General features: G+C 37.1%; 1 pseudogene; it reads right to left on the bottom strand.

Annotated features, from left to right (window-relative positions):
- Positions 1-5,598: 5,598 nt before the first annotated feature.
- On the bottom strand, positions 5,599-19,630 carry LOC107582141 (macrophage-stimulating protein receptor-like; annotated as a pseudogene).
- Positions 19,631-21,119: the final 1,489 nt, after the last annotated feature.

The raw sequence follows: 21,119 nt of genomic DNA, 5'->3' as shown, positions 1-21,119 counted from the left end.
TATACGTAGGGTTCAAAAGTCCACCAAATACTAAGAAATACAGAAAGTCCTTACATAATATATGAAAATGACATACCCGTGTGAATAAATAATTTCACTACTTGCTACTAAATATTCATTGAGATTGATTTCGCAGATTAGATTTTGTTCCATTAATGCACTCATGTAATATTCAGTAGTCACGACAAGCTACATCAGTCAAATTGCTGCTTGGTGGTTGTCTACCAAATGCATGAACGTAATGTCAGACTTGGTGTCCAGAATTGTTCAGAAATGCTTGTCAATTGTCTTGTTATATTTGGTTTTGGAGAGAAGAAAAGATGTTTGTGATTATTTCAGGATTGAGAATAATAAGTTTATTTCTGCAATTCAAATGTGTGTAGATTCAAATGAGACTCTCTGTAGATGCGCTTTGGGAGGTGATGCCAATCACTCTCACACAACTGGGCTTGACAATCAGATCGTCTTCTCTATAGTGTCCTCATGCATTGCAAATACAATAACTGCTACCATTCTGTTTCTGAATCAGTTTTGTATTGTGATTGGCTGATGAATTTGAGCATGTAAGAGGTATATGAATGTGCTCTAAATATTAATGTTCACAAAAGCACACTACCATACTATTGTTATTTCTGTATTGTATACTGGGTAAAATATCACAGATTTAGTGGTATTGTGTCTCACAATGCAGTGTGTTTAACTTGACACTCTAATTTCAGTGGGCAGAATAAACACACTGTTTTTAGTATATATATATGTGTATATAATGTATGTATGTATTCAATGTGTAGTGTAGTGTGGTGTATTGTAAACACAGAACTTGAGGTAGTGCTGCCTGTGAGCCAAAATATGGTTTGGTGATGATTTCCCAAAGGTTTACCACTATTCATTCCTAAGATTGTCTTGATTATTTTTTTATTGAAATCTAGATCGCCCATCACATTTTATTAACATGCTCAAAAACCTGTTTGCAGCTGATTTTCAGGCAGGTCTTTGAAAATGTTTTCTTATTTTTTTAGAGGGGGGAAATTCTGACTCACCCTGCAAACAAGATCGGTTTTATGGGACAAATTGTTTTCAAATGATGCTGAATCAATCCAAATTGAACCTGTTTTTGCAGTCATTGTTGCCTATTGAATTGCTCATGTGCTCCAAGACCGTAACTGTACTTGCACACACATTTCACTTATCTGTGTAAAAGTGATATGATGTTTACAGCACTATTATATAGTGTTATCATTCCAGAATATACAGTGGGTACGGAAAGTATTCAGACCCCCTTAAATTTTTCACTCTTTGTTATATTGCAGCCATTTGCTAAAATCATTTAAGTTATTTTTTTTCCTCATTAATGAATAAGAGGAAAAGAGCAGAGAAGAGAAGAGCTGAATACTTAGGACCATGTGATATTTCAGTTTTTCTTTTTTAATAAATCTGCAAAAATGTCAACAATTCTGTGTTTTTCTGTCAATATGGGGTGCTGTGTGTACATTAATGAGGAAAAAAATTAACTTAAATTATTTTAGCAAATGGCTGCAATATAACAAAGAGTGAAAAATGTAAGGGGGTCTGAATACTTTCCGTACCCACTGTAAATATAGAAATAAACCCACTGGATATCATGATATGTACATATACCTGTATATATATTCCCCTTCTATCTCCTCTCTAAGAAAAAGAAAGTAAATTATTGATAGCTTCCATTAAACATGCAGGATGCATCTACAGGAGGGAAGGTTTTTTTATTTTTTTTATTTTTTATTTTTTTGAGGAGCTGACAGCAGCTCAAGCAGAGTGAGTCTTGGTTTTTTTCAGCCTTTACTTCTCCCAGCACCTGTAGAACTTTTGTTTTGGAGTTCAGTAATGAGTGAGTCAGAGCAACACTGCTGGAACGGATCCCTACGGATCATAACCCAAACCTGGACGTGTTTTCAAGCTCTCACACATGCCGGAACGTCTTTGATTCTCTCCTCCTGCCTCTGTCTTTCTCAGTTTGCTCTGGAGCTGTCTTTCTCTAGAACACAACAACTGAAACCACATTTCTCGTTTTTGACTCACTAGCCTCATCGATCTCTCTTTCTAACTCCAGCAGCATAAATCTATCACGTCAGCTAATTTAATCAGTTGATTTCAATATTGTACAATTAAAATCCATCATTAGAATGAAGCATGTATCATCACACAAGCAAAGCATGTGACATGAGCTCTGTTACAAAACTTAGTGAGCTGCCTATCTAGAAAGCATTTTAAGGAGCTTACACCACTGCAAATAACAACACATTCTTAAAGGAAGTTCACCAAAAATGAAAATTAGCTGAAGATTTACTCACCCTCATGCCATCCAAGATAGATTTGGAGAAATTTAGCTTTACATCATTTGCTTACCAATGGATCCAAACATGAGAATGAGATTCCAAACAGCTGTTAAAAATATCACAATAATCTGCATGAATCCAGTGCATTAATTAAAGTCTTGTAAAGTGAAAAGCTGCATGATTGTAACAAACAAATCCATCATGTCATTATTATCATGTCTTTAGCTTCCAGATAAAATATGAGTCCTCTATCCATAATACTGCTTTCTCCAGTGAAATAATCTCATCTCTTGGATAGCCTGAGAGTGAATACATTTTCAGCATTTTTTTTTTTCAGTAAAAAGAGCAAAAATTCTTACTTTTTCAGAATGTTTACAGAACAATATATTAATGTTTGCAACGTTTAATGTTTACATTTCCAAGAAAAACAAGGTTTTAAAACAGTCACATAACATTCAGAAATTTCAATGCCAAATGGGAACATTCTTAAAACATTTTTGTTAGTTGGGTACTGAAAAAAAAATGATGTAAGATAATTAAGACTTAAGATAAAGCAGTAAGATAAAGAGACAATATCATTTTAAAAACAGTTTAAAAATCACCCTATTGCCAATTTTATTAGCAATTGATTTTTGCAGGCATTGAGCAGTGCTAAAAACTTTCATTCAAAAAAATAAAAAATAAAAAAAAAGGAGGCAGCAACATTATATCAGTCTTTAATGCTGTCTTAAAAGGTAAACAGCAAGGCAGTTCACTGGTTTTTGGAACAGAGCTGAAGTATGTGCTTTGTATGTTGGTATATCAGTAATTGACTGTGTGTGTGTGTGTGTGTGTGTGTGTGTGTGTGTGTGTGTGTGTGTGTGTGTGGAGAGCGTGCAGATCTAAATCTGAGCTGTTAGAACATGATGAAAGGGTTCAAGGCTGCAGGTTGTGAATATGCGGTGAGAGCTGCCTGTGTCTACAGCTCACTATTCATCTCTGCTCACCCAGTAGGAAATTCTCTTTCTCTCACTCACTCACACACACACACACACACTTTTGACACTGGTGCAGATATGAGCTCACAATCAAAGGCTGCATCTTCTGGGAATTTACTTTGGTTCTTTTATCTTGTAACAGAGGAAGTGAGCGAGGGACATGGGAGGGAAAAACAATGTTATGATGTTTGTTTCCTCCTGTTTTATTTGTATTGGTTTCTGTTGCTGTAATAAGACTCACTACCTCTGAACGTATAGTTCTTTGTGGCTTTTGTTGACTTGGATCTCTCTTTCTTTCTCTGCACGTCTCAGTTAGACAGTCATTGTCAGCCAACGAGTTTTGTAATTGCATAGAGTCATTTCAGTATTGCAGGTTTTATAGCCTAAATAGTCATAACAGAATATAATGCATAGTGACTAGGAGTCATTTATTAAAACTGTCATACAGTAACAAGACATGAACACACTAAAAAAAAAAAACATTATTTTTCCAGTATTTAACAAATACTGGAATTTACACTGCATAATTACATAAAGGAATCTTTTTCCAAACAAAAAGAAAAGGCATCTCATTTAATATTTGCTCAGTTATGAAAGGGCTTTTACTGACCCCTAGTGTTCATCTATAGCTCAAGCGCAAAGGTACATTTTGTGTTTTTGGGATGTTAAAATACTTTATTTCTATCCCAGGTTAATATGCAGGGACAAATATAATGTCAGTCATGTCGGAGTTATATTTTACTCCAAAAAATAATGTACAATTTTAATATTTCAATAAAATGTCAATATATAGACCTGTTGTCATTATATTAGAACAAAAACTGATTTTAATATTTTAATTTTCAAAAGTCCACCAAATACTAAAAAATACAGAACTTCCTTACATAATATATGAAAATTACATATCCATGTGAATAAATAATTTCATTACTTGCAACTAAATACGTATTGAAATTGATTTTGCCAATTATAATGTGTTCCATTAATGCATTCATGTATTTTTCAGTATGACAAGCTACATTGGTCATATTGCTGGTTGGTGGTATTACCCAAGAATATTCAAGCACACAGTAAAACTGGCACCTTTGGCAAAACCAGATTTTATTTAGGGATGTGCGTCACAGATATCAAATTCTCACTCATTTCTACAGGCTCTATAACTGCAGCACAGTGATCTATTCAGCTCAACACCTTTCAGCGATGACTCATCCCAAACATTGTGCACTGAATCCTTTTTTCTGTACAAGCATCTGATATAATCACGATACCAAGTATAGGTTCACTGATTACAAATATCTTCAAGTGGTGCAGACCAGGACTTTTCTGTATTTGATATTTGTAATATATATATATATATATATATATATATATATATATATATATATATATATATATATATATATATATATAATAAAATACAGAAAATTATTCACATAAATAAATAAAATATACAACCTCTACAACTGAAATATATTCTAACGAGGGCAGTGCTTAAATGTGAAACATAAATGTGTGTTAACACTTTCAGTGCTGTCACTGTTGACTTGATTTCAAAGTTATGCACAGGTATCTCACAAAACTGAAAACTTAATGAACAGTAGATTTCTACTGGAAAGTACTGCACATACAGTACAAGGCCAGAAGTATAGTAACTAAAAGCACAGCCATGAGACAGTACAGTAATTTAGACTGTATTGACTCTGGCAAGTATTGTGTCTGTTATATGCAATACATAAAATGTCATCTGAACTAAATATCTCAAAAGATTTAAATATTTTGTGGCATTCTGCCACATAATGGACTATGGACTTTGAAATGGAATACTTGTTGAAAATGTACTTACCCTTAAGACATCCAAGGCGTTGATGAGTTTGTTTCTTCATCAGAACAGATTTGGAAAATTTTTTTTAAAATTTAGCATCACTTGCTCACCAATGGATCCTCTGCAGTGAATGGGTGCCGTCAGAACGAGTCCAAACAGCTGATAAAAACATCACAATAATCCACAAGTAATCCACATGACTCCAATCCATGCTAACATCTTGTGAAGTGAAAAGCTGCATGTTTGTAAGAAATCCACCATTAAAGTGTTTGTTCAGTGTTGTGATGTTTTTATCAACTGTTTTGTCTCATCTAAAACAGATGATAAAATAATCTCATCTACATCTTGAATGGTCTAAGAGTGAGTAAAGGGTGAACTATTTCTTTTAAAACAGTCCTGTTAAAATAGCATTCTGGCATTTCAAACCTAGTCACTGTCCTGTCAACAAGGCCCCCTTTTATTAAATATCGAAATTGTTGGCCAATCAGCTAGAGGCTGAGCCTTCATCAGCGGCATCTAACGAATCATGTTCATCGGCAGAGTCTGTTAGGGCGGGGTAGGGGCGGGGCTGGTCCAGATTGACATATGTGACCTTCAGGCTGATGTAGTGCTCTCCCTCCAGGCTGGACAGAATACTCATCACAGCGGACACTAGTGTGGAGAAAGCTGGTCTCCTCTCAGGGTCAGGGTCCCAACACTGTAACATAATGGTGAATCTGCAGATACAGAGGTCAGTCAGTCATCTCTCAGTTGGGTAGTCATCTCTCAGTTGGTCAGTCATCTCTCAGTTGGGTAATCTCTATTGAAAAGTGACTGGCAGTGTCATACTGTGTTCATAAATCAGAACTCAATCAGGCGTATGAACTTGAGTCACACACATTCACAGTTTCCATTGCTGGACCTCACCACCGGTCATGTTTCCACATCCTGTTGCTACACTCTGAGTCACTATGCAATTTTTTTTTGTTTTTAATGTATTCCAGAGTTTCTAAAGCTTTACAAAGAAGAAATGTGGAGGTGTCATGATTTATGTTCAAAACAACAACCTGTGAAGGCTGAGTTGATATGGTATGGTATGAGTTAATGCATTATTATTTTTTATATGACGCCTGTCGTTTGAGACTTTCGAAAATGCAGCAGACCCCGTATTAGTTTGAAAACTCCGGTGTTGTGTTTCAGTGTAAATGGACCAAAATGGGGACTTTTGAAAAAGTAGGCTCTGCGTATGCTTGAAGACCGTATAAACAATAACATCATGCTCATTGTACATATTTATGGTTGTACCTGAATGAATGGTCATGTGACATGCGTTTTCGGTTGTGTAGTGTGGACGGAGATCATTTCTGAAACGCAGTAAAGACGCCAGTGTAGACGAGGATCGTTTTCATTTTAAAACACCGTTGTAGTGTAAATAGGGCCTAATATGCTGATTTGGTGCTCAAGAAACATTCCTGTTGTTCAATGTTGAAAACAGTTGAAAACAGTTGTGCTGCCTAATATTTTTTTTAAACTGTCATACATGTTTTCAGGATTCTTTGATGAACACAAAGTTCAGAAGAACAGCATGTTTGAAATAGAAATGTTGTAACTTTATAAAAGTCTTTACTATCAACATTGATCAATATAATACAGTATTATTGAATAAAAGCAATTTCTTAAAAAAAAAACTATAGAAAAAAAATAAATCTCTTAAAACATTCCACAACACATTTTTCATAGCAACAACTCTGGCTAAAAGCTAAAGGCCTGGTTAGTGATTGCTGGAAGTTTCTAAAGGTTTGCAAGTTTTTTTAGTGTCACTATGTTGGTTTTTAAATATTTCCATCTGTCTGAAAGGGAATGATGATTAACTCTCTGGGCAGTGCTTGAGGTGTTGGATAATTGAAGGGACATTCACAATAGCCTTTCAGATGACCTTTTCCACTGCTCTGAATACTGAGTAAGCTCTAAACCCTCTGAACCTCAAATGGTGGAAAAACACTAAACTTACTGACAGTTACTTAAAACCATTGCATTTTCAAAAGGCCATGTCACTCTCTCTGTTCTGCTGTGGAACAATTTCCAAAAACAAATGAAAGGGAAACCTTCTAGAGAACTAAACCGCCCTCTTTCAATCAACCAAACTTTCTACTTTAGGTCGGCAATTTTGATTAACTGAGAAGAGTAAGTTGGAGCATAAATACATATTGCAAAAAAAAAGGAAAAACTTACAATGGATCTGGACAATATTGTGGCTGAGGCAGCCGTCGGCCCTTTAGAAGGTAATGTGTGACGTCATATGGGTCAACTTCAGGATATGGACTGGCTCCTCGTGTGAGCATCTCCCATATTAAAACCCCAAAAGACCACTACAGTAAAAGACAAAATAAAAGAGTGTTGAGAAGGTCACATGACAAATCCTAAATTTAATCCATTGGTTGAAGTAAACATGTTGCTCACCACATCTGACTTGGTTGTGAACTTCTGCGTCTGCAGGCTCTCAATGGCCATCCATTTGACGGGTAATTTGGCTTTCCTGTGGTCCTGGACACTGTAGTACTCCTTCTCCAGCACATCTCGAGCCATTCCAAAGTCTGCCACCTTTACAGTGTAGGATTCATCAAGCCTTAGAGAATATTGGTTCAGTCACTTCCAAATTCACAATTGATTCACAATTGTCTGTTGAGCATCAGTGTGTATTTACATACATAAGCAAAGAACAGTTGGTAGGTCAATGTAAATAATTACTTAATGTTCTGACATTCTGGTTTGGAGCACTAAATTCCCCCGATATAGAAGTAAAAAGAAGTTTGAAACAGCTGAGCAGCATTATACCATTACTTAACATGTAAATACTTTAAATTAGAATTGCAACTTTAATTTATACTATTAACAGCTCTCCAGTGTGTTCACATGTGTACTTACGTCTGACCTAGATGGAATATACAGAGAAATTAATCAGAGAAGGTTTCCACGTCAAAGTCAAGTTAAAGTTACAAAAATGTAATCGCCACAGACCAATGGTAGTTCGATGGTGTTTGCCAGCTGAACTTTCTGGAAAGTTAGCTTTGGCAAGCTATTCTGAACGGTCGAAACGAACTCCAAACAAACTTAATTTGGCTTGATTTTGTTTGAAATTATGTCACTCTAGTTCACTTATACAAGTATATCAGGGCCTTAAAGCCAAATCTTTGTGCATGCAACACTCACATGCAATTGCGTGCTGCCAGATCCCGGTGTACAAATTTCTTTTGTGCTAAATACTCCATTCCTTTAGCAACCTGGAGCCCGAAGCCAATCAAATCCTTAACTGTGGGATTCTAGGGTAAGACGACAAAACTACATAAGACTCATATATAACAAGCACACATTGAGTCTGTGTACTTATTGGAAACATTACCGCTGGAGCTTCGGTAAAGGTCATGAACTTGATTCTGAGCTGTGCAGGAGGTTATGTTGTGAAGTCCATCCACAAATACAAAACTATTGTGTAAGGTAAAGGTAAAAGGCTAAATACATAACATATTTGATATGTTAAGAGTTTAAGTTCTAGCAACTGACCCTCTTCTCACAGCGAATGAAATGACGCAAGTCTCCATGTTTCATATAAGGTAAGACCACCAAGGGAAGTCCCTCTTCAGGAAGCAGAATACCCAGCAGAGAGAGGACATTACTGTGATGAAATCCCTTCATCAGAATGCCCTCTTTCAGAAACTGCTCCACTTCTTCCACATCTGTTATTCCTACCAGAGAGACAGAATGTGAGAAAATACAGTTGCAAGTACACATTTATATTATTTAAGCCATTGAAATCAATTTACATTTAGAGATCAGTCTTTTAAAAAAATAACCTATGTCTCAAAATATTGTTTAAAACTTTTGCATAAACCACTGCTACATTTATGCATGTAGACCCTTTTATCTGAAGAATCTTATATTGCATTCAAGGTACAATACACATTTAATCAGTTCATGCATTCCCTGAGAATTGTACCCATGACCTATTGTTGCTAAAACCACAATCTAATGTCAATTTACATTTAGAGATCAGTCTTTTAAAAAAAATAACCTATGTCTCAAAATATTGTTTAAAACTTTTGCATAAACCACTGCTACATTTATGCATGCAGACCCTTTTATCTGAAGAATCTTATATTGCATTCAAGGTACAATACACATTTAATCAGTTCATGCATTCCCTGAGAATTGTACCCATGACCTATTGTTGCTAAAACCACAATCTAATGTTTAAGCAACAGGAACACTACTGCTGCTACAGCTAACAGCTAACCCAATTTTCAAGGCAGCTCATCGTGAGAAATAACTGTTTTTTTTTAATCAGGCAGGTAATCCCGAGAGGGTAGTTCGGTTCTTCATGAGTATCTTTATGAGCTCTTTTCATTGAGGAGTTTCTTACTGTTAAGAGATTTCACAGCACAATGGATTTATCTGTTGTTGTGGTCAGTGAGGTAACCATGGTAAACTGTCCCAAAGTGTCCTACAAAAAAAAAAAACATGTTTATTAACAGTGCCAATAATCTTCATGTTTATAACATGACCTTATTCCCTTTTCCAATAACTTTTTTTGTTTTTTAGAAATGATGCAATGTCTTGTTCTAAACCCTGGAGTTTGGGGTCAGTAAGATTCAGGTAATTTTCTTTTCTTTTAAGAATTGACTACTTTTATTCTGCAAAGACTTATGAATTAATCAAAAGACATTTATAATGTTATAAAAAAATTATATTAAAAACAAATTCTGCTGTTTTGAATGTTCTTTAAATAATTCTGAAGAAAAAAAGCGTCATGAATTCCATAAAAAATATTAAGTAGCATAACTGTTTTCAACATTGATAATAATAATAAGAAATGTTTCTTGAGCAGCAAATCAGCATATTAGAATGATTTCTGAAGGATCATGTGATACTGAAGACTGGAGGCATGATGCTGAAATTCAGCTTTGAATCACAGGAGCAAATTATATTTTAAAATAAATTTAAATAGAAAACAGTTATTTTAAATTGTAAAAACATTTTTACAATATTACTGTTTTTACTGAATTTTAATCAAATAAATACATCAATGGTGAGAAGATACTTTAAAAATCTTACAGACCTCTAAACCTTTGAGAGGTAGTGTATTAAACTTATTTTCAGCATACAGTATATTTTATTTATAAACACCTTTTCCGATGATCTGGTGGTGGTGAACCTTGAGCATGGAGGCTGGGATCAGCACGTCCTTCACCTCCTCCAGCAGCTCAGGGCGGAAACTGGTGATGGAGATCTTCTCTGGGGGCATGAGAGGAGTCAGGGTTGTGTCCAGGGTGCCTGTGTAGGCCAGGCCGGGGAACGCCACGGCTCCAGTAGGTGCAGGGATGGTTGTGAGGGGCACTTCTGCAAACACCAAACAACCTAATGTTTCTAAAGTATCTGTAGACTTCAACTTCAAAGTTTCATAAATTAAAATGTGTTGCCAATGTGAAGATGTTGTCTCACCACGTCTGTAGTCTCCTAAGGGGCATAAATCCACACTATTATTACGTGAACGACTATGGGAAAAGTAAGACAGGCGATTTTCTGCCAGCGAAGCTGTGGGTAAAGAAGGATAAAACTGAATAAAACTGCCTTTTTTCATAACAGCTGTGCTTGGTAAGATATGAAATTTAGGAATGACTGCAAAAGATTTGCATTAGTAGGACGTGGCATAATTTGTGCTCACCTTTTTTCTATTTCCTCAGGTGTTTCAGCACGATAAAGGCCATAACCGCACCCGTGACCAGAGCTGCCAGTATGCCAAGCACAATACCCACCATATAGTGGTTACTGACCAAGATTACGGTCCCAACATTATGTGTGTATCCATTAACTGTTACCTGGTACAGGAAAATACAGACATCAGTGTGTGAGGTTGTATTATGCAACTAATTTGCTTTGGCTAAAGATGAGGTGTTTTACTGCATTTATAGATTTACACACACTCACCTTCACAGGTAAACCCTCCCTGGGAATGGTGAGATTATTAGGGATCCTGCATGTGATCTCATTATCTAAAACTTTAGCACCACAGTCAACATCTCCAACCGTCATCGTGATTGACATGCAGGAGCTCACAAGGTTCAACTTCTGGTGCTGCGTCATGAGGAAGAAAGATTTTGAATCTTAGATTGTAAATGTTTTGTCAGAAAGATGATTAAAAGTGAAAAAGTGCAGCAATGAAATAATGGGATTGTACTCATGGATGTATCTACATACATGCAAGGACACTTCATCAAACCCGGGGTAGAGTCTTAGTATGTGACCTTCAGTCTCAAATGGGATGGGTCTGCCATAGGGGTGGTAGGAGAAGTCTTGTTTCCACAGGCCGAGCACTCCATCCATGTCAAACGAGAGCTCACCCTCTTCTGTCTCATCTCGATGGAAGACGGGGGTGATGCACTCCATACGGGTGGGTATTGCTTTCCCTCTGCACTCCTTCAGGGAACAACAGTATGAAGCAAATGTGAAAGAAGAAAAATGTAATGTGCTCACAAATCTATATCTGTTTGCTTTGATCCAGAAACTGGCAAATGCTAAAGTTGTACTACTAAGGTATAGATTTAAAACACTTTAATCTTTAAATCATGATCACAGCTCTCAGTGGAAGAACTGAGACAAGTCTGTTATGAAGTTATAAAAACCTATGTAGTGTTGTTGTGGTCATTAAAGAGAGTAGACAGAGTCACCCAACACTAAATATATGACCTTAAACACAAATAAAATAAGATACAATGCTTTGAAAACATGCCGCTCAAACTGAGATCAGACTGAAATGTAAAAGCCACTCTTCTAACATTTAGATAATGTAGCATCTGCAGAGCTGTAGGTGCTACACAGCCAGAAGCTGCACAAAATTTGACTAGTTCTAGTATTGAATATTGTCTATCATGCTACTTTCTTATTACATTACCATGGGTTGGGCTAAATTTCTGTTAATGTTCTGGAGGATTTTAAAACAAAACATTTTTTCATCTAACTTTATTTTCAATAAATAGATTTGAACTCTGGAAGTTCTGAAACTTAAAGAGTGTTACAAAGAACTTTTATTTTAAAATATTAAGCAAAAAAAATATATATATATTTAAAAAAAACAAGGCAACAGATCAATACGGGAGTGAAAGTTTACAGTTCATACAGTGGAAACAGGTTTAAGGTGGCTTTCTTTGGGTTTAAAGTAGACGACAGTTCTGTAGACAGAGTCCAGATTTCGGCATTCAATGATGATTCTTGACCCACTGCAATTTAGAAAAATAAAATATTAGACATTCTATTCCTTTTCTGAAAGTTTTCTGAACTGCCAAAAAGTAAACAACTTATGACTTTCTGAATCTACCTGTCAAAGCTGCAATCAGGCAGCACAGCAAGAATTTCAGGGGTCTTCTTGTAGCGGAAGACTTTAGTGGTCACCACACGTGACTTATCAACGTACACACGGAGCACCACATCTTTCACCTCCGTCACAGGCTGAGAGAGACATATGATGGAGGACAGGTTTCCTCTTACCACAGTTACACTGTAGGTGGAACAACATTCCCTTTAGAACACGAACACTACATATAATCTTAAACAGAGAACATAAATAGACAGAGCTGAAAATTTAAACAGGGGTCACTTCATACATTTTTTAAATTTATTTTCCCCCAGATAAATGAAGCCTGGGTGAGCATAAGAGACTTCATTCAAAAACATAAACAATCTAACCAACCCCAAATTTTTAAGCAACAGTGTACCTAATTTTAATACAATTAGCAATACTTCTGCAGTTCCATCACAGGCCCCCCATTTGATATAATGAATACACACACACACCTTTGGATTGGACATGTTTCTCCATCAAGTGTAACTTTCCTGTTCTTCCCAGAGTCCAGATAAGGACCTGTGATAGTGATGAGGGTTCCTCCGTTCACAGGCCCATAGTCAGGCTGGACCTCAGTGATGTTTGGAACCTGGTGTAAAAAAAATATGTTAGGCAAAGGTTATCTAGTATGAACAAGCTTACTAATGACTATTGTTAAAAATCAGATGGAGGATTTTTGGTTGATGTTTTGTTTGTGTAACGAATAAATTAATTACCACAAAGGTGAATCCAGGCATCTCTGCACTTCCTTCAATGGAATATCGTCCCTCCACTCGGCCCTCGTGCACCTTAGCTGTGATGTTCACGGTTTTAAAACGTGGTTCTGTTGCCCCAGAACGGATCTTACACAACAAGCTGAGCATAAAAATGTCCAGACTTAAAATAAACAGTTTCCTTTGAAAAAACATATAAAACGTAACCAAAACGTGTTCGAAATCTGTTATGCATCTATTATGCATGATTGTTTTATGAATATACAGTCAAGTTAAACTAAATTAAAATGAGAACTGTTGCTTGGGCAAGTAGTATTTTATGTCAAGTTACAATTTTTCTTTTTCTTTTAGTTTCAGATTTAGTTTTAGTCAACTAATAACCCTGCATGAAATCAGTAATACTTACTGTGTGCTGTTGCTTTTGTGAGGCTGAACCACACAGGCGGTTTCTCCCAGCTTCACCTCATGGGTTCTGGTCGTGATGGCGGGTCGCAGGGGCGACTGGAACTCCCATCCACACAGAGTCATCTCACTCTGACCATCAGGGGGTGCTGTTTTGGGGAAAAACTACACAGAACATTTCCATATGCATTTGCTATATGCCTGCTCACACTGTGCATAAAAATGAGGATATATATAAATATTTACATATATCAATACAAGTACTTATCAAATATTTAAAATAATATAAATACATTTTTATAAATAAATATCTAATGTTTCAAATATTGTCCAGACTATTAAACATATGTGAAAATATTAATCTAGTTTTATAATCTAGATTCTTGTTGTAGACTGTACAATACATTTTTACAAACGAGTCACTGACGGATAAACCTTATTAACAAATAATAATGCTTAATATCTCACCTCTGTGATGCCGGGCGAACAGGACTCATTTCCCCAGTGTTTCCTGCACTCCGAACCCCAGGTGCACTGACCCGAGCACCAGCCACATCCCATGAACTTTGGTGCAATCAGACACATGGCGCATGTGAGGAAGTGCCGACAACCCGGACCCCTCTGAGGCACCTGAATCATCTGCCAGTTTTAATTATATAACCATCATTAGCCCAAAAAAGGAATACAGCCTTCTGTAATCTTGGCCATATCCAACTGAAATACTAGCATACTTCATACTGCATACTACTTAAAAAAAATGTAAGAGAAATCATGGTTGAAATTACATCTGATTAATTCCTTTAATTATTTTATGCTACACACCTTATCTCCAACCACAAACAGTAGATGGTCCGGGGAGAGAACCGCTGCGGTAGACGACACCTTCTGGTTCTCTACAAGGGAGTAATTGACAAAGATGATGGGGCTGGACCTTCTCAGGACAAGCTGTGGCATAAAAAAGAAAAGAGGTTAAAGTAATGATTAATGAAACTGACATAGTCTTCTTTATGATCCATACCTGCAGGAGTCTCCCGTCTGATGTGCCTATATGAGCCACGGTCTTGTTCTCGATGCTGGTGACCAGCAGTGAAGTGAGCAGAACACCTCTCATCTGTCTGTTGAAGAGGTCGACTCTGTAGCATGGCTGAGACACCAGGGTGGGCTGATCTCTGCAGGTCATATTGTGCTCCATGCTCTGATCATACATATGCAATAAAATAATCAACATTGCACTGCTTTATTAAAGTTATGTGCTCATTTTTATTTTTAGATGGTAGACAGTCAGACAGACAGACAGGCAGGCAGGCAGACAAGCAGGCAGACAGGCAGGCAGGCAGGCAGGCAGGCAGGCAGGCAGGCAGGCAGGCAGGCAGGCAGGCAGGCAGGCAGGCAGGCAGGCAGGCAGGCAGGCAGGCAGGCAGGCAGGCAGGCAGGCAGGCAGGCAGGCAGGCAGGCAGGCAGGCAGGCAGGCAGGCAGGCAGGCAGGCAGGCAGGCAGGCAGACAGACAGACAGCTAGATAGATAGATAGGTTTTCTAGAGCTAAGAAGAATATACATTTTAGTGAAATACGTGGATAATGTTTTGTATATTTCGGATATTCCAGTAATCTAGGCCACCAATTTAGATTCTCACCACAAGAATTCCTAACATAACACAAAAGAACTCAATCTCTCATTTGGGTACTTCAGTACTGCAGTGATCTGCGGTTCTACGCTGATCTGCTGTAAACTATCACATGTCGCTCTCTCCAATTTATGTATTGTCTGGGAGTCTGATATTCCAAACAAAAAACTGAAATTCCCAACATCAGACAAAAGACAACCACACAATGACTAACCAAATCATGGCCCTGTGAAGTCGCTGTGAGTGTAAACTTTCCTTATAAAGTGGTGCTAGCTAATCAAGACTGATGTTTTAGCCTGAAAATATATATATTTTTTAGAAAAACAAAGACAGTCATGATAATTTTTACAAATTCATTTCCAGTGTGGAAACACTCTAATAATCTTTTTTTTTTTTCTGCATGTACAGTAGACTGATTTAACACAAATTAGAGGAGTTCTATATTTACAGATTATGTTTTTTACTACTACTACTACTACTACTATACTAATAATAATAATAATAATAATAAACACAACAACACTTCTATCTGTTCAAATGTGTGTAAATTATACTTTTCAACAAGTGCATCCAAAATGAGTGATCTGGTGAGTGTCTCTCATTGGAATCTCAAAAATGAGACTGTCATTTTCTCCTTTTTCCACACATTTCCCATAAACATTGACCTCAATGGAAAACCCTATTCTTTTAACTGCACAAACACACACTCATACCATCTGTAAACTCTGCTTTTATGGCAGCAAACTCACAATCACACCTTGAGATTTCTGAGACATTATCCCACACGTTGTTTAGATTGTGAAAGTGGCTAATTCTCATCTGAACACTAAAATTATGGTCTTCGCAGCTTTTAAGAAATCTGAACCACATTTATTCAGCTTGTCACTCATTTCAATTGTACATTAGCATTATAGGCAAACAAAAAAAATTTACAGATATGATATAAATTAGTTCATGTTTTTGTTTTAATGAAGGTTTTAAAAAGATTATTTTGTAAGTATGCAGTGGCCATAAAAATAATTTACACATGTAAAAATTAATCACTGCATTAGATATAAAAATATCAAACCAAGTGGTACATAAGGGGTACTGATCTCATGCATTTATTAAAAATCACCTTAACAAATGCTGGTTAAATGTAACTGCAAATGGCTAGGCAAAAGAGCTCATTTTGAGAAAAGATTGATGGTCTTCGCAGCTTTTAAGAAATCTGAACCACATTTATTCAGCTTGTCACTCATTTCAATTGTACATTAGCATTATAGGCAAACAAAAAAAATTTACAGATATGATATAAATTAGTTCATGTTTTTGTTTTAATGAAGGTTTTAAAAAGATTATTTTGTAAGTATGCAGTGGCCATAAAATTAATTTACACATGTAAAAATTAATCACTGCATTAGATATAAAAATATCAAACCAAGTGGTACATAAGGGGTACTGATCTCATGCATTTATTAAAAATCACCTTAACAAATGCTGGTTAAATGTAACTGCAAATGGCTAGGCAAAAGAGCTCATTTTGAGAAAAGATTTAGCATACTTACATAATACACATACTCATGATAGTTTAAGAATACATACTACAAGCATTAACTCAGTGTTCTGCTTTCTTTCAAGTTTCTTTGACACCTTCAGTGGAGCCATAAAGTGATCTAGCTGCTGCATGCCAGAAAATGTTCCTCTAGACCACTTTGCCTCACAAGTGCATAATTTTTCCATTATCTATTTTTAATGTTCAAACAGCCTACCTACCTGTATATTCACAAAGCTCAAAATCAGACTTCTAATGCTTGCGGTAATGAAAGAAAACTCATCCTGTAAGGGGCTGAGATTGTTTTCTGAGAATCCTGCTGTAGTACAGAGCAGGGGAACATTAGAGTTAAGCAGTTTAGATAATCTCACAGAACTACTGCAAGCTTGAATATGAAATTCATAACAGAGATGGTGCAGCAAAAGCTTCAAAACACACACACAGATAGAACAAAAGCACAGGCTACTTAAGCAACTTGTTTTGAACATGTTAAAACTCAAAATGATGGAAGCACCAAAAACCTAGAAATTTGGGTTTTTAATGTTGGTATGCCAGGGTCAAGCATGGGTCATTATTTTGCAAGTCTGAGTCAAGTTTTAAATCATTTCTTAATTATGAGTAAAGTCTCAGGCAATCAGACTCAGAACAAGCACAGCCTAAAGAAAACACTTTCAACAGCAAGTATAAAACAAAAGCAGCCTCATACCTAAACCTGAATGATAATCACAGACTTATATTAAGAAATTCATATACTTTTAAGGCCTTTTAAGGGTTACAGGAACTTAGAACTCCGCATAACCTCTTTTTCAGGTCACAATGGTTAGACTTTCCTACAGGGACCAAACTGTTTTGCAACTTTGTTATTCCCAGTTATTCTATTGGACTACAATAGCTGCTTTTATTTCCTGCATAAATGTTTTGGTATTTTGTGTGCATGTGCCAGAGGCAAAATAAAACTTACTAAGTTTCTGAAAATGAACAACTTCGTCTCAGAGTCTCAGTGTTAATGGTTACAAAAGGTTTTTAAATGGTTTCTTCGATCAGACCGTACAGTTTTTGATGAAGTGTAGAGCCTTCAGTGACACTGTTACTCTCTATAGGAGTTGAAGTCCTATACACAAGGACATGAGACAGAATACACAAGGCTTATGACCCACATTGTGGTCAATCAAACCATTTTACAACAAAAGAACAAAAAAGAAAGAAGCAAGCCAATTAAAATATCTTCAAGCTTTTGTTAAGCGGGCATGGCACCACAACTCCCACTAGAAAGCTTGATAAGACTCAACGTAAAACAATACCATGCCACATGACAGAGTGAGAAGGGACCAGACAGAAGAGTCAAAAAATAAGGCCAACATGCAAAGCGATGATGGACAAGAAATGCAATCCAACAGCCATTTCTTCGAAACCACACGTAATGTCATGTGTTAAAGTTTGATGTTAGAATCAGTGTGGCATTTACACATTTGAAATGTTTATTTGTGGTGTTTAATTGCAGTTTTCCTTTGGAACAAGTCAAGGATTTTTTTTTGTGGTACACAACAGTAAAATTTCAGTTGTTTTTAACCAAGAAAATGATTTATCTGCTAATGGTTCAAAACCATACAGAATATGAACAGATGATTGCGAACAAAAAAACAAAATAAACTGAGAAAATGCACCAACCTCATGTGGGCAGCTCTCACAGGGCTGAAAATGGCAAAGACCTCTGGAAAGCTGCTCTGGTCCTGACTTGCAACAGTCCTCCACTCCATCATCTATTGCCGTGTTTACCGTATCCATCGGAAATGCACAAAGTGCTGAATCGTGTTCAGGAACGCCCGAGTCATCGGTTACAGCAAATACACCATATAAGATATCATCCTCTTCTTCAGCACCCAGCTCATCGGCGAGCTCCCGTCCGGCTTTGCCAAAGTGGGCTGCTTGAACCACGTTGTAGACCACATCTTTGAAAGGTTCGCTGCCATTGCTTCTCCTTCGCCTTTTGTGCTCAAAGTGACATTCTAAAACAATTTCACGGTAGCGTCGCATCTCCCACTCATGGCGGGGCAGACGGCCTAGTCTTGTCTGAAAGGGCGACAAGTCCAAGTCGGTTTTCTCTCGTTGGACAGACAAGAAGTAGACAAAGTCCTGCGTGTAGAAGCTGTAGATGTACTCAATGCTGTATGTCTGCCGTAGAGCAGGCAACACCGTCAGCCCTCTGACATCGGTGTAAAAACCGTCCTCAGTTGCAACCGGTCGGCGTACGGAAATGGACATGCGACCGTATTTTTGCGTTACGCTGTTGTTCACCGTTGCCGCGACAAAGAAGTACACCGTTTGGCCCTCTTCCACCATGGAGACTTTCGTTCCCAAAGGACTAGCGATGCAATCCGGACAGAACTGCGGAGAGTTGAACTTCTTCCGGAATAAACACTTTGAAAGCCATGGGGGCTTTCCATTTTCACGGAGTTGATGGAAATAGCAAACTCCATACTGGGAGCTTCCACACGAGTACAAGTACATCAAGAACGTGTCTAGGAGCAACACCTCGTTGTCTGTGTCCTCACGGAAGGGATCTCTTGCGATACCACACAAATTGCATATCTCACACTCCGGACTGCCCACGGGTCCCGTATGGAGTTCCCAAAGTTTACCTAGAGTGATGTTCACCGCCTCAATGACATTCTGAGAGGCCACATAGACTTCTTGGAAAAGGGAGTTAGTAACTATGTTCTGGATGGGATTGTGGGTCTGGAAGTAAGGCATGGGGTACGGCACTAAGAAGTCCACAGCGATGGGAGCCGTTGGGGGACAAGTTTCTAATGCAGAAGACATTAGAGCCTGTATCCAGACACATGTCACCAGACGAGTGGCCCAGTGGACCATGTCCTCTCCAGGGTGAAGAAAATGGCTGTAGAGTGTTGTGGTTACCTCCAGCTGGCGTCTGTCAGTGAAGACATCCTGCAAACAGGAAGCCCTAAGACAACAACCACAAAAGAAGCTTAATTTTAAAATGGTTAATGAATAGACTCACACAAAAAATGACAGTTCCGTGACCATTTAGTCAAAACCCAAAACACACCAGCCCAACTTATAGAAGACTGGCAAGTGGCCATACTACGGTATTATAAAACAAAGGTTTCAAATTTAAAATGATGTGAATCAGGGACGACATAAAGAATGTTTTAATGTAATTGAGGGGGGAAATTATGTTTTGATTTGTCTTAAATGGCAAAAAGGAGACGTTTCAAGTCTGTAAACACTAAAAGAGGTTTTGCTTATTCATGTCTGTCTGCACCTGCAGCTTTAAGTCATGTCTCTGTAAGAGAGAAAGTCATTAAAAGGTAAAAATAGATATTTCACATAACTTGCAAGTTATTTGCAAGTGTTTTAAGCAAAATATGAAGACAAATATAAAAAAGGCCTTTTGGAAAGAATGGTTGGCTTCTAACCACAATGTTCTATGTAATATTGCTTGGTTCTCATCTGAGTTATTTATTAACAGAGCTCATCACCATGTTCTACACTGAGGGCCTCTCAAATTGTCATTCTTGTCACAACCTAGACGTGTTTTTTTGTGCAAAAGTTGCAAACTGACTGTTGTGCTTTTCAGTCGAGCTTTTTTTAACTAGCATGCGTGCTAATTACTGTTCAAAATCATGCCACAGCATCTGCACCTCTGCACTGAATGCATTCTGCAGACTACATGCATAAGCATTTATACATCTTCAGGGAAACCATGTGTTTCTTTAAAAAAGATCTTGACTGCTTGGTAGTGACACAAAAAAGAATCACAGTCACATGTCTCTTCTGATAAAAAAAAAACAGAAAGCTAAATGCAAATAATAAAATTCACCTGACTAGGCAAATACTTGTTGTTATGTTATATTAGTTTAACATATTCAATAACTTGGATTCTAGGCTTGCATACTTGCACTTATTTTTAGGGAGAGTCTAAGTATTCAAGTGTTATTTGATTCATTTTATTTGCATTGATCATAGTGACAAAGCCTGTAGAATAGGTTAAATACAGGCTGCTTATTCTAAGTGATGGCAGCGCCAGTGAAGGATTTATTTGTACCATGCATATAGGGAATGGTTAATTTTGAAATTTCAAGGTTGTTTATTCTTTGAAAAGAGGATTCAACTAAAAAAAGTATTTGGAATGCACTGTATCTATGGAACTAACAGAGCTGATGCCACTTATGAAGTCTGTTTATTGTATTCATTAGCCTAATTATTAGTAATACAATTACAATAAATGATCGAATATGTACAATTATGTTTTACAATAAAAAAATTTAATCTTGTAAATATCTAATTTCATATTTTTGGAAAAATAGGCAATAAGAACACACTCGCCTGTTAGTGATGT

Source organism: Sinocyclocheilus grahami, unplaced genomic scaffold (genome assembly GCF_001515645.1).
Source record: "Sinocyclocheilus grahami isolate Dianchi unplaced genomic scaffold, SAMN03320097.WGS_v1.1 scaffold3.1, whole genome shotgun sequence".
NCBI classification, from domain to species: Eukaryota; Metazoa; Chordata; class Actinopteri; order Cypriniformes; family Cyprinidae; genus Sinocyclocheilus; species Sinocyclocheilus grahami.
The sequence above is the reverse complement of the archived record's forward strand: the minus strand, read 5'-3'. Positions and strand labels throughout refer to the sequence as shown.